Source organism: Chiloscyllium punctatum, chromosome X (genome assembly GCF_047496795.1).
Source record: "Chiloscyllium punctatum isolate Juve2018m chromosome X, sChiPun1.3, whole genome shotgun sequence".
In the NCBI taxonomy this organism is placed as follows: domain Eukaryota; kingdom Metazoa; phylum Chordata; class Chondrichthyes; order Orectolobiformes; family Hemiscylliidae; genus Chiloscyllium; species Chiloscyllium punctatum.
The window spans coordinates 1,998,296-2,010,597 of record NC_092791.1 but is presented as its reverse complement, the minus strand read 5'-3'; positions in this window follow the sequence as shown (position 1 = coordinate 2,010,597).

Genomic DNA, 12,302 nt, shown 5'->3' with positions numbered 1-12,302 from the left:
CTCTGTTTCAGACCCTCTGTTTCGCACCCTCTGTTTCAGCCCCTCTGTTTCAGACCCTCTGTTTCGCGCCCTCTGTTTCAGCCCCTCTGTTTCAGCCCCTCTGTTTCAGCCCCTCTGTTTCAGCTCCTCTGTTTCAGCCCCTCTGTTTCAAACCCTCTGTTTCAGACCCTCTGTTTCTCGCCCTCTGTTTCAGCCCCTCTGTTTCAGACCCACTGTTTCAGACCCTCTGTTTCTCGCCCTCTATATCAGACCCTCTGTTTCGCGCCCTCTGTTTCAGCCCCTCTGTTTCAGCCCCTCTGTTTCAGCCCCTGTGTTTCAGCCCCTCTGTTGCTCGCCCTCTGTTTCTCGCCCTCTGTTGCAGACCCTCTGTTTCAGACCCTCTGTTTCTCGCCTTCTGTTTGAGCACCTCAGTTTCAGCCCCTCTGTTTCAGCCACTCTGTTTCTCGCCCTCTGTTTCAGCCCCTCTGTTTCAGACCCTCTGTTTCAGCCCCTCTGTTTCTCGCCATCTGTTTCTCCCCCTCTGTTGCAGACCCTCTGTTTCGCGCCCTCTGTTTCACGCCTCTGTTCCCGACCCTCTGTCTCAGACCCTCTGTTTCTCGCCCTCTGTTTCAGCCCCTCTGTTTCAACCCCTCTGTTTCAGACCCTCTGTTTCTCGCCCTCTGTTTCGCGCCCTCTGTTTCGCGCCCTCTGTTTCACCCCCTCTGTTTCAGACCCTCTGTTTCAGACCCTCTGTTTCATACCCTCTGTTTCAGCTCCTCTGTTTCAGACCCTCTGTTTCAGCCCCTCTGTTTCTCGCCCACTGTTTCGGACCCTCTGTTTCGCGCCCTCTGTTTCTGCCCCACTGTTTCAGACCCTCTTTCGCGCCCTCTGTTTCAGCCCCTCTGTTTCAGCCCCTCTGTTTCTCGCCCTCTGTTTCTCGCCCTCTGTTTCAGACCCTCTGTTTCAGACCCTCTGTTTCTCGCCCTCTGTTTCAGACCCTCTGTTTCAGCCCCTCTGTTTCAGCCCCTCTGTTTCAGCCCCTCTGTTTCTGCCCCTCTGTTTCTCGCACTCTGTTTCTCGCCCTCTGTTTCAGACCCTCTGTTTCAACCCCTCTGTTTCAGACCCTCTATTTCAGCCCCTCTGTTTCAGCCCCTCTGTTTCAGCCCCTCTGTTTCAGCCCCTCTGTTTCTCGCCCACTGTTTCAGACCCTCTATTTCGTGCCCTCTGTTTCAGCCCCTCTGTTTCAGCCCCTCTTGTTCAGACCCTCTGTTTCAGCCCCTCTGTTTCAGCCCCTCTGTTTAAGCCCCTCTGTTTCTCGCCCTCTGATTCGCGCCCTCTGTTTCGCGCCCTCTGTTTCAGACCCTCTTTTTCAGACCCTCTGTTTCAGCCCCTCTGTTTCAGCCCCTCTGTTTAAGCGCCTCTGTTTCTCGCCCTCTGTTTCGCGCCCTCTGTTTCGCGCCCTCTGTTTCAGACCCTCTGTTTCGCGCCATCGGTTTCAGCCCCTCTGTTACAGACCCTCTGTTTCGCGCCCTCTGTTTCAGCCCCTCTGTTTCAGACCCTCTGTTTCTCGCCCTCTGTTTCAGCACCGCTGTTTCAGACCCTCTGTTTCAGACCCTCCGTTTCTCGATCTCTGTTTCAGACCCTCAGTTTCGCGCCCTCTGTTTCAGCCCCTCTGTTTCAGCCTCTCTGTTTCAGCCCCTCTGTTCCAGCCCCTCTGTTTCTCGCCCTCTGTTTCGCACCCTCTGTTTCAGCACCTCTGTTTGAGCCCCTCTGTTTCAGCCTCTCTGTTTCTCGCCCTCTGTTTCAGCACCTCTGTTTCAGCCCCTCTGTTTCAGCCCCTCTGTTTCTCGCCCTCTGTTTCTCGCCCTCTGTTTTAGCCCCTCTGTTTCAGACCCTCTGTTTCAGACCCTCTGTTTCAGACCCTCTGTTTCTCGCCCTCTGTTTCAGAACCCTCTGTTTCAGACTCTCTGTTTCAGACACTCTGTTTCTCACCCTCTGTTCCAGCCCGTCTGTTTCAGACCCTCTGTTTCAGACCCTCTGTTTCTCGCCCTCTGTTTCAGACCCTCTGTTTTAGCCCCTCTGTTTCAGCCCCTCTGTTTCAGACCCTCTGTTTCATACCCTCTGTTTCAGACCCTCTGTTTCTCGCCCTCTGTTTCAAACCCTCTGTTTCAGACCCTCTGTTTCAGACCCTCTGTTTCTCGCCCTCTGTTTCAGCCTCTCTGTTTCAGCCCCTCAGTTTCAGCCCCTCTGTTTCAGCCCCTCTGTTTCAGCCCCTCTGTTTCTCGCCCTCTGTTTCAGACCCTCTGTTTCGCGCCCTCTGTTTCAGCCCCTCTGTTTCAGCCCCTCTGTTTCAGCCCCCCTGTTTCAGCCCCTCTGTTTCAGACCCTCTGTTTCTCGCCCTCTGTTTCTCGCCCTCTGTTTCAGACCCTCTGTTTCAGCCCCTCTGTTTCAGCCCCTCTGTTTCAGCCCCTCTGTTTCTCGCCCTCTGTTTCTCGCCCTCTGTTTCAGACCCTCTGTTTCAGACCCTCTGTTTCTCGCCCTCTGTTTCAGCCCCTCTGTTTCAGCCCCTCTGTTTAAGCGCCTCTGTTTCTCGCCCTCTGTTTCGCGCCCTCTGTTTCGCGCCCTCTGTTTCAGACCCTCTGTTTCGCGCCCTCTGTTTCAGCCCCTCTGTTACAGACCCTCTGTTTCGCGCCCTCTGTTTCAGCCCCTCTGTTTCAGACCCTCTGTTTCAGCACCGCTGTTTCAGACCCTCTGTTTCAGACCCTCCGTTTCTCGATCTCTGTTTCAGACCCTCTGTTTCGCGCCCTCTGTTTCAGCCCCTCTGTTTCAGCCTCTCTGTTTCAGCCCCTCTGTTCCAGCCCCTCTGTTTCTCGCCCTCTGTTTCGCACCCTCTGTTTCAGCACCTCTGTTTGAGCCCCTCTGTTTCAGCCTCTCTGTTTCTCGCCCTCTGTTTCAGCACCTCTGTTTCAGCCCCTCTGTTTCAGCCCCTCTGTTTCTCGCCCTCTGTTTCTCGCCCTCTGTTTTAGCCCCTCTGTTTCAGACCCTCTGTTTCAGACCCTCTGTTTCAGACCCTCTGTTTCTCGCCCTCTGTTTCAGACCCTCTGTTTCAGACCCTCTGTTTCAGACACTCTGTTTCTCACCCTCTGTTTCAGCCCGTCTGTTTCAGACCCTCTGTTTCAGACCCTCTGTTTCTCGCCCTCTGTTTCAGACCCTCTGTTTTAGACCCTCTGTTTCAGTCCCTCTGTTTCAGACCCTCTGTTTCAGACCCTCTGTTTCAGACCCTCTGTTTCGCACCCTCTGTTTCAGCCCCTCTGTTTCAGACCCTCTGTTTCGCGCCCTCTGTTTCAGCCCCTCTGTTTCAGCCCCTCTGTTTCAGCCCCTCTGTTTCAGCTCCTCTGTTTCAGCCCCTCTGTTTCAAACCCTCTGTTTCAGACCCTCTGTTTCTCGCCCTCTGTTTCAGCCCCTCTGTTTCAGACCCACTGTTTCAGACCCTCTGTTTCTCGCCCTCTATATCAGACCCTCTGTTTCGCGCCCTCTGTTTCAGCCCCTCTGTTTCAGCCCCTCTGTTTCAGCCCCTGTGTTTCAGCCCCTCTGTTGCTCGCCCTCTGTTTCTCGCCCTCTGTTGCAGACCCTCTGTTTCAGACCCTCTGTTTCTCGCCTTCTGTTTGAGCACCTCAGTTTCAGCCCCTCTGTTTCAGCCACTCTGTTTCTCGCCCTCTGTTTCAGCCCCTCTGTTTCAGACCCTCTGTTTCAGCCCCTCTGTTTCTCGCCATCTGTTTCTCCCCCTCTGTTGCAGACCCTCTGTTTCGCGCCCTCTGTTTCACGCCTCTGTTCCCGACCCTCTGTCTCAGACCCTCTGTTTCTCGCCCTCTGTTTCAGCCCCTCTGTTTCAACCCCTCTGTTTCAGACCCTCTGTTTCTCGCCCTCTGTTTCGCGCCCTCTGTTTCGCGCCCTCTGTTTCACCCCCTCTGTTTCAGACCCTCTGTTTCAGACCCTCTGTTTCATACCCTCTGTTTCAGCTCCTCTGTTTCAGACCCTCTGTTTCAGCCCCTCTGTTTCTCGCCCACTGTTTCGGACCCTCTGTTTCGCGCCCTCTGTTTCTGCCCCACTGTTTCAGACCCTCTTTCGCGCCCTCTGTTTCAGCCCCTCTGTTTCAGCCCCTCTGTTTCTCGCCCTCTGTTTCTCGCCCTCTGTTTCAGACCCTCTGTTTCAGACCCTCTGTTTCTCGCCCTCTGTTTCAGACCCTCTGTTTCAGCCCCTCTGTTTCAGCCCCTCTGTTTCAGCCCCTCTGTTTCTGCCCCTCTGTTTCTCGCACTCTGTTTCTCGCCCTCTGTTTCAGACCCTCTGTTTCAACCCCTCTGTTTCAGACCCTCTATTTCAGCCCCTCTGTTTCAGCCCCTCTGTTTCAGCCCCTCTGTTTCAGCCCCTCTGTTTCTCGCCCACTGTTTCAGACCCTCTATTTCGTGCCCTCTGTTTCAGCCCCTCTGTTTCAGCCCCTCTTGTTCAGACCCTCTGTTTCAGCCCCTCTGTTTCAGCCCCTCTGTTTAAGCCCCTCTGTTTCTCACCCTCTGATTCGCGCCCTCTGTTTCGCGCCCTCTGTTTCAGACCCTCTTTTTCAGACCCTCTGTTTCAGCCCCTCTGTTTCAGCCCCTCTGTTTAAGCGCCTCTGTTTCTCGCCCTCTGTTTCGCGCCCTCTGTTTCGCGCCCTCTGTTTCAGACCCTCTGTTTCGCGCCATCGGTTTCAGCCCCTCTGTTACAGACCCTCTGTTTCGCGCCCTCTGTTTCAGCCCCTCTGTTTCAGACCCTCTGTTTCTCGCCCTCTGTTTCAGCACCGCTGTTTCAGACCCTCTGTTTCAGACCCTCCGTTTCTCGATCTCTGTTTCAGACCCTCTGTTTCGCGCCCTCTGTTTCAGCCCCTCTGTTTCAGCCTCTCTGTTTCAGCCCCTCTGTTCCAGCCCCTCTGTTTCTCGCCCTCTGTTTCGCACCCTCTGTTTCAGCACCTCTGTTTGAGCCCCTCTGTTTCAGCCTCTCTGTTTCTCGCCCTCTGTTTCAGCACCTCTGTTTCAGCCCCTCTGTTTCAGCCCCTCTGTTTCTCGCCCTCTGTTTCTCGCCCTCTGTTTCAGCCCCTCTGTTTCAGACCCTCTGTTTCAGACCCTCTGTTTCAGACCCTCTGTTTCTCGCCCTCTGTTTCAGAACCCTCTGTTTCAGACTCTCTGTTTCAGACACTCTGTTTCTCACCCTCTGTTCCAGCCCGTCTGTTTCAGACCCTCTGTTTCAGACCCTCTGTTTCTCGCCCTCTGTTTCAGACCCTCTGTTTTAGCCCCTCTGTTTCAGCCCCTCTGTTTCAGACCCTCTGTTTCATACCCTCTGTTTCAGACCCTCTGTTTCTCGCCCTCTGTTTCAAACCCTCTGTTTCAGACCCTCTGTTTCAGACCCTCTGTTTCAGCCTCTCTGTTTCAGCCCCTCAGTTTCAGCCCCTCTGTTTCAGCCCCTCTGTTTCAGCCCCTCTGTTTCTCGCCCTCTGTTTCAGACCCTCTGTTTCGCGCCCTCTGTTTCAGCCCCTCTGTTTCAGCCCCTCTGTTTCAGCCCCCCTGTTTCAGCCCCTCTGTTTCAGACCCTCTGTTTCTCGCCCTCTGTTTCTCGCCCTCTGTTTCAGACCCTCTGTTTCAGCCCCTCTGTTTCAGCCCCTCTGTTTCAGCCCCTCTGTTTCTCGCCCTCTGTTTCTCGCCCTCTGTTTCAGACCCTCTGTTTCAGACCCTCTGTTTCTCGCCCTCTGTTTCAGCCCCTCTGTTTCAGCCCCTCTGTTTAAGCGCCTCTGTTTCTCGCCCTCTGTTTCGCGCCCTCTGTTTCGCGCCCTCTGTTTCAGACCCTCTGTTTCGCGCCCTCTGTTTCAGCCCCTCTGTTACAGACCCTCTGTTTCGCGCCCTCTGTTTCAGCCCCTCTGTTTCAGACCCTCTGTTTCAGCACCGCTGTTTCAGACCCTCTGTTTCAGACCCTCCGTTTCTCGATCTCTGTTTCAGACCCTCTGTTTCGCGCCCTCTGTTTCAGCCCCTCTGTTTCAGCCTCTCTGTTTCAGCCCCTCTGTTCCAGCCCCTCTGTTTCTCGCCCTCTGTTTCGCACCCTCTGTTTCAGCACCTCTGTTTGAGCCCCTCTGTTTCAGCCTCTCTGTTTCTCGCCCTCTGTTTCAGCACCTCTGTTTCAGCCCCTCTGTTTCAGCCCCTCTGTTTCTCGCCCTCTGTTTCTCGCCCTCTGTTTTAGCCCCTCTGTTTCAGACCCTCTGTTTCAGACCCTCTGTTTCAGACCCTCTGTTTCTCGCCCTCTGTTTCAGACCCTCTGTTTCAGACCCTCTGTTTCAGACACTCTGTTTCTCACCCTCTGTTTCAGCCCGTCTGTTTCAGACCCTCTGTTTCAGACCCTCTGTTTCTCGCCCTCTGTTTCAGACCCTCTGTTTTAGACCCTCTGTTTCAGTCCCTCTGTTTCAGACCCTCTGTTTCAGACCCTCTGTTTCAGACCCTCTGTTTCGCACCCTCTGTTTCAGCCCCTCTGTTTCAGACCCTCTGTTTCGCGCCCTCTGTTTCAGCCCCTCTGTTTCAGCCCCTCTGTTTCAGCCCCTCTGTTTCAGCTCCTCTGTTTCAGCCCCTCTGTTTCAAACCCTCTGTTTCAGACCCTCTGTTTCTCGCCCTCTGTTTCAGCCCCTCTGTTTCAGACCCACTGTTTCAGACCCTCTGTTTCTCGCCCTCTATATCAGACCCTCTGTTTCGCGCCCTCTGTTTCAGCCCCTCTGTTTCAGCCCCTCTGTTTCAGCCCCTGTGTTTCAGCCCCTCTGTTGCTCGCCCTCTGTTTCTCGCCCTCTGTTGCAGACCCTCTGTTTCAGACCCTCTGTTTCTCGCCTTCTGTTTGAGCACCTCAGTTTCAGCCCCTCTGTTTCAGCCACTCTGTTTCTCGCCCTCTGTTTCAGCCCCTCTGTTTCAGACCCTCTGTTTCAGCCCCTCTGTTTCTCGCCATCTGTTTCTCCCCCTCTGTTGCAGACCCTCTGTTTCGCGCCCTCTGTTTCACGCCTCTGTTCCCGACCCTCTGTCTCAGACCCTCTGTTTCTCGCCCTCTGTTTCAGCCCCTCTGTTTCAACCCCTCTGTTTCAGACCCTCTGTTTCTCGCCCTCTGTTTCGCGCCCTCTGTTTCGCGCCCTCTGTTTCACCCCCTCTGTTTCAGACCCTCTGTTTCAGACCCTCTGTTTCATACCCTCTGTTTCAGCTCCTCTGTTTCAGACCCTCTGTTTCAGCCCCTCTGTTTCTCGCTCACTGTTTCGGACCCTCTGTTTCGCGCCCTCTGTTTCTGCCCCACTGTTTCAGACCCTCTTTCGCGCCCTCTGTTTCAGCCCCTCTGTTTCAGACCCTCTGTTTCTCGCCCTCTGTTTTAGCCCCTCTGTTTCAGCCCCTCTGTTTCAGACCCTCTGTTTCAGACCCTCTGTTTCAGACCCTCTGTTTCTCGCCCTCTGTTTCAGACCCCCTGTTTCAGACCCTCTGTTTCAGACACTCTGTTTCTCGCCGTCTGTTTCAGACCCTCTGTTTCAGACCCTCTCTTTCGCGCCCTCTCTTTCAGACCCTCTGTTTCAGTCCCTCTGTTTCAGACCCTCTGTTTCAGACCCTCTGTTTCAGACCCTCTGTTTCTCGCCCTCTGTTTCAAACCCTCTGTTTCAGACCCTCTGTTTCAGACCCTCTGTTTCTCGCCCTCTGTTTCAGCCTCTCTGTTTCAGCCCCTCAGTTTCAGCCCCTCTGTTTCAGCCCCTCTGTTTCAGACCCTCTGTTTCGCGCCCTCTGTTTCAGCCCCTCAGTTTCAGCCCCTCTGTTTCACGCCCTCTGTTTCAGACCCTCTGTTTCAGACCCTCTGTTTCATGCCCTCTGTTTCAGACCCTCTATTTCAGCCCCTCTGTTTCAGACCCTCTGTTTCGCTCCCTCTGTTTCAGACACTCTGTTTCAGCCCCTCTGTTTCAGCCCCTCTGTTTCAGACCCTCTGTTTCAGACCCTCTGTTTCTCGCCCTCTGTTTCAGACCCTCTGTTTCAGACACTCTGTTTCGCGCCCTCTGTTTCGCGCCCTCTGTTTTGCGCCCTCTGTTTCAGCCCCTCTGTTTCAGACCCTCTGTATCAGCCCCTCTGTTTCAGCCACTCTGTTTCAAACCCTCAGTTTCTCGCCCTCTGTTTCGGACCCTCTGTTTCGCGCCCTCTGTTTCAGCCCCTCTGTTTCAGACCATCTGTTTCGCGCCCTCTGTTTCAGCCCCTCTGTTTCAGACCCTCTGTTTCTCGCCCTCTGTTTCAGCCCCTCTGTTTCAGACCCTCTGTTTCAGACCCTCTGTTTCAGACCCTCTGTTTCTCGCCCTCTGTTTCAGCCCCTCTGTTTCAGCACCTCTGTTTCTCGCACTCTGTTTCGGACCCTCTGTTTCGCGCCCTCTGTTTCAGCCCCACTGTTTCAGACCCTCTGTATCGCGCCCTCTGTTTTAGCCCCTCTGTTTCAGACCCTCTGTTTCTCGCCCTCTGTTGCAGCCCCTCTGTTTCAGCACCTCTGTTTCTCGCACTCTGTTTCGGACCCTCTGTTTCGCGCCCTCTGTTTCAGCCCCACTGTTTCAGACCCTCTGTATCGCGCCCTCTGTTTCAGCCCCTCTGTTTCAGACCCTCTGTTTCTCGCCCTCTGTTTTAGCCCCTCTGTTTCAGCCCCTCTGTTTCAGACCCTCTGTTTCAGACCCTCTGTTTCAGACCCTCTGTTTCTCGCCCTCTGTTTCAAACCCTCTGTTTCAGACCCTCTGTTTCAGACCCTCTGTTTCTCGCCCTCTGTTTCAGCCTCTCTGTTTCAGCCCCTCAGTTTCAGCCCCTCTGTTTCAGCCCCTCTGTTTCAGACCCTCTGTTTCGCGCCCTCTGTTTCAGCCCCTCTGTTTCAGCCCCTCTGTTTCAGCCCCTCTGTTTCAGACCCTCTGTTTCGCGCCCTCTGTTTCTCGCCCTCTGTTTCAGACCCTCTGTTTCAGCCCCTCTGTTTCAGCCCCTCTGTTTCTCGCCCTCTGTTTCAGACCCTCTGTTTCGCGCCCTCTGTTTCAGCCCCTCTGTTTCAGCCCCTCTGTTTCAGCCCCCCTGTTTCAGCCCCTCTGTTTCAGACCCTCTGTTTCTCGCCCTCTGTTTCTCGCCCTCTGTATCAGACCCTCTGTTTCAGCCCCTCTGTTTCAGCCCCTCTGTTTCAGCCCCTCTGTTTCTCGCCCTCTGTTTCTCGCCCTCTGTTTCAGACCCTCTGTTTCAGACCCTCTGTTTCTCGCCCTCTGTTTCAGACCCTCTGTTTCAGCCCCTCTGTTTCAGCCCCTCTGTTTCAGCCCCTCTGTTTCTGCCCCTCTGTTTCTCGCCCTCTGTTTCTCGCCCTCTGTTTCAGACCCTCTGTTTCAACCCCTCTGTTTCAGACCCTCTATTTCAGCCCCTCTGTTTCAGCCCCTCTGTTTCAGCCCCTCTGTTTCTCGCCCACTGTTTCAGACCCTCTATTTTGTGCCCTCTGTTTCAGCCCCTCTGTTTCAGCCCCTCTTGTTCAGACCCTCTGTTTCAGCCCCTCTGTTTCAGCCCCTCTGTTTAAGCCCCTCTGTTTCTCGCCCTCTGATTCGCGCCCTCTGTTTCGCGCCCTCTGTTTCAGACCCTCTTTTTCAGACCCTCTGTTTCAGCCCCTCTGTTTCAGCCCCTCTGTTTAAGCGCCTCTGTTTCTCGCCCTCTGTTTCGCGCCCTCTGTTTCGCGCCCTCTGTTTCGCGCCCTCTGTTTCAGCCCCTCTGTTACAGACCCTCTGTTTCGCGCCCTCTGTTTCAGCCCCACTGTTTCAGACCCTCTGTTTCTCGCCCTCTGTTTCAGCACCGCTGTTTCAGACCCTCTGTTTCAGACCCTCCGTTTCTCGATCTCTGTTTCAGACCCTCTGTTTCGCGCCCTCTGTTTCAGCCCCTCTGTTTCAGCCTCTCTGTTTCAGCCCCTCTGTTCCAGCCCCTCTGTTTCTCGCCCTCTGTTTCGCACCCTCTGTTTCAGCACCTCTGTTTGAGCCCCTCTGTTTCAGCCTCTCTGTTTCTCGCCCTCTGTTTCAGCACCTCTGTTTCAGCCCCTCTGTTTCAGCCCCTCTGTTTCTCGCCCTCTGTTTCTCGCCCTCTGTTTTAGCCCCTCTGTTTCAGACCCTTTGTTTCAGACCCTCTGTTTCAGACCCTCTGTTTCTCGCCCTCTGTTTCAGACCCTCTGTTTCAGACCCTCTGTTTCAGACACTCTGTTTCTCACCCTCTGTTTCAGCCCGTCTGTTTCAGACCCTCTGTTTCAGACCCTCTGTTTCTCGCCCTCTGTTTCAGACCCTCTGTTTTAGACCCTCTGTTTCAGTCCCTCTGTTTCAGACCCTCTGTTTCAGACCCTCTGTTTCAGACCCTCTGTTTCGCACCCTCTGTTTCAGCCCCTCTGTTTCAGACCCTCTGTTTCGCGCCCTCTGTTTCAGCCCCTCTGTTTCAGCCCCTCTGTTTCAGACCCTCTGTTTCGCGCCCTCTGTTTCAGCCCCTCTGTTTCAAACCCTCTGTTTCAGACCCTCTGTTTCTCGCCCTCTGTTTCAGCCCCTCTGTTTCAGACCCACTGTTTCAGACCCTCTGTTTCTCGCCCTCTATATCAGACCCTCTGTTTCGCGCCGTCTGTTTCAGCCCCTCTGTTTCAGCCCCTCTGTTTCAGCCCCTGTGTTTCAGCCCCTCTGTTGCTCGCCCTCTGTTTCTCGCCCTCTGTTGCAGACCCTCTGTTTCAGACCCTCTGTTTCGCGCCTTCTGTTTGAGCACCTCAGTTTCAGCCCCTCTGTTTCAGCCACTCTGTTTCTCGCCCTCTGTTTCAGCCCCTCTGTTTCAGACCCTCTGTTTCAGCCCCTCTGTTTCTCGCCATCTGTTTCTCACCCTCTTTTGCAGACCCTCTGTTTCGCGCCCTCTGTTTCACGCCTCTGTTTCAGACCCTCTGTCTCAGACCCTCTGTTTCTCGCCCTCTGTTTCAGCCCCTCTGTTTCAACCCCTCTGTTTCAGACCCTCTGTTTCTCGCCCTCTGTTTCGCGCCCTCTGTTTCGCGCCCTCTGTTTCAGCCCCTCTGTTTCAGACCCTCTGTTTCAGACCCACTGTTTCATACCCTCTGTTTCAGCCCCTCTGTTTCAGACCCTCTGTTTCAGCCCCTCTGTTTCTCGCCACTGTTTCGGACCCTCTGTTTCGCGCCCTCTGTTTCTGCCCCACTGTTTCAGACCCTCTTTCGCGCCCTCTGTTTCAGCCCCTCTGTTTCAGACCCTCTGTTTCTCCCCCTCTGTTTTAGCCCCTCTGTTTCAGCCCCTCTGTTTCAGACCCTCTGTTTCAGACCCTCTGTTTCAGACCCTCTGTTTCTCGCCCTCTGTTTCAGACCCCCTGTTTCAGACCCTCTGTTTCAGACACTCTGTTTCTCACCCTCTGTTTCAGCCCCTCTGTTTCAGACCCTCTGTTTCAGACCCTCTGTTTCTCGCCGTCTGTTTCAGACCCTCTGTTTCAGACCCTCTCTTTCGCGCCCTCTCTTTCAGACCCTCTGTTTCAGTCCCTCTGTTTCAGACCCTCTGTTTCAGACCCTCTGTTTCAGACCCTCTGTTTCTCGCCTCTGTTTCAAACCCTCTGTTTCAGACCCTCTGTTTCAGACACTCTGTTTCTCGCCCTCTGTTTCAGCCTCTCTGTTTCAGCCCCTCAGTTTCAGCCCCTCTGTTTCAGCCCCTCTGTTTCAGACCCTCTGTTTCGCGCCCTCTGTTTCAGCCCCTCAGTTTCAGCCCCTCTGTTTCACGCCCTCTGTTTCAGACCCTCTGTTTCAGACCCTCTGTTTCATGCCCTCTGTTTCAGACCCTCTATTTCAGCCCCTCTGTTTCAGACCCTCTGTTTCGCTCCCTCTGTTTCAGACACTCTGTTTCAGCCCCTCTGTTTCAGCCCCTCTGTTTCAGACCCTCTGTTTCAGACCCTCTGTTTCAGACCCTCTGTTTCTCGCCCTCTGTTTCAGACCCTCTGTTTCAGACACTCTGTTTCGCGCCCTCTGTTTCGCGCCCTCTGTTTTGCGCCCTCTGTTTCAGCCCCTCTGTTTCAGACCCTCTGTATCAGCCCCTCTGTTTCAGCCACTCTGTTTCAAACCCTCAGTTTCTCGCCCTCTGTTTCGGACCCTCTGTTTCGCGCCCTCTGTTTCAGCCCCTCTGTTTCAGACCCTCTGTTTCTCGCCCTCTGTTTCAGCCCCTCTGTTTCAGACCCTCTGTTTCTCATCCTCTGTTTTAGCCCCTCTGTTTCAGCCCCTCTGTTTCAGACCCTCTGTTT